Consider the following 1,823-nt stretch of genomic DNA (forward strand, 5'->3'; position numbering starts at 1 on the left):
TCAGCTCGCTCTGGCTCCTAAAGGACCTCCAACCTTCATCATTTCAGAGCTTTCAAAGTTGATAAATTTTCACTTTGCGTTTTTGGGCAAGGTTTTGTGCAAGTATGGGACCTACAAAATCGAAAAAGCTGCTTACCCAAGATTTCTGAAGGCTGATTTGGTTGATCAAGAAGCTAGGCATACAATAACATTTGTTGTGGGGGAAAGTTACATCTCACAATTTGTTGAGTCTTTTGGGGTGGGGGACTTTGTGCGCATAGAGGGTGCATCCATAAAGCAAAGAGTTCACAATGATGGTGGAACCTTTCAGCTAGCTTTGCATGCTGACGCAACAACTATCGCTGTCAAGGGGGAACCATTTGAATGTGATTTGGTTTTGTTTCCAGAGCATAGAATTTGTGATTTGCTTTGTTTGCAAGAGTCTACAACTGTGGACACTGTGGTGACAATTGCATTTACTGTTGTGAGAATTGAGACCACAGCCAAAACTGACGGTTCTAGTAGCGCTCGTTTAATGATAAGCGATGGACCCGCATCGTCTGATCGAGCCACGGTAATTTTATTCTTGTGGTTCTTGTGCTTTAAATTTTTGTGAGGCTTTAATAGAATTCTGTTTCAGCTCCTGTTTGTGCCATCTCGAAGAGCTGACTACCATCACATGGTCAACTGTGTCAATGAGCATGGGTTTTACGGCTGTGTCGCACGCAATATCAATATCTTCAAGCAACGTTCCAACATTTTATCAATTGTAGATTCTACAATACTGTGTCCTTTGCCTCACGCTTTGGAAGCAAACTTAAAAGATGCATTGAAGAAACAAATAGTAGCTTTGGGCTTTGGAAAAAAGGTGAGTTAAGAATGGACATTCAAAAGCAATGGTTTTGAGATTGATCTTACTGTTATTTTTTATTGTTGTAGGTTTTTGGAACTTTGGAGATTGTGAATGTCAACAATGTTGGTGTCGAGTATATTTGTGAAGCTTGCAAAGGGAATTTCGTGAGTAGACAAACCTCAAAGCCATATTGCTATTCTTGTCAAAAGAACTTTGCAAGGGGGTTCTTGCATCAATGTGGACGTGAAGGGAAAATTGGTTGATGAAGTGTTGCGTCTATCGCTTCCCTTTGCTGAGCTCTATGATAGTAATGTGGTGGAGTTGAAATCCTCTTTGATGAGTATTAAGAAGATAGGAGAGTTTACTATCGATAAGCAAGGTCATTTGGTTGATTACCAATCGCAACACTAGAACTACTTTGTTGTCCTTGATTGCATATTATAAACGCTTGACAGCCCTCAATCCTTTTTTTGTTAAAACTCCTGCCAACACCTTCTCTCTCTCCAAAAACCTTTTGTAATCGTTGCACAAGACAACGTTCTTTTTTGTATAGTGTCTTTTGAATCACATCAAACTAATTGTTCGGCTTATATTTTGCGCAAGTATGTTGAGTGACGGTTTCTGTTTCCAGTTCAACGGCCTCGTGTATGGAATTGATGTCTCCTTCAAAGACCGCTTCAATAATGATGTGCTTAAGGTTCTTTTGTTCATTCTAAAACTTGAATGTTCTTTGGAGTTATTGAAGCAAAGACTAGTCGACAAAATCATCTTCATGTTGCATGAAAATGATTTGGAGATTTACAATACTTGGATAAAAGTGTGGCATGTTGATACTAGTTCTCAAAATTTACAACAAATCTTGCTTGAGCGGTTGAATAGGAGAACCACTTCAAAGCTTTTAAGCATTAACTTGATCTCACTTGTGGCTCAAATGTTTGGTGTCTTGCGTGTTGTGCATTTCTTTAACGAAGAGTCTTGCACTGGGAGTCAA

The 1,823-nt window shown here is 39.3% G+C and overlaps 1 pseudogene; it reads left to right on the forward strand.

Moving 5' to 3' along the window:
• The first annotated feature begins 514 nt into the window (after positions 1-514).
• LOC147425296 (uncharacterized) lies at positions 515-1,243 on the forward strand (annotated as a pseudogene).
• The last annotated feature ends 580 nt before the right edge of the window (positions 1,244-1,823 follow it).

The sequence above is a fragment of the Adiantum capillus-veneris genome, chromosome 25, assembly GCF_014529385.1.
Source record: "Adiantum capillus-veneris isolate H3 chromosome 25, ASM1452938v2, whole genome shotgun sequence".
NCBI lineage: Eukaryota > Viridiplantae > Streptophyta > Polypodiopsida > Polypodiales > Pteridaceae > Adiantum > Adiantum capillus-veneris.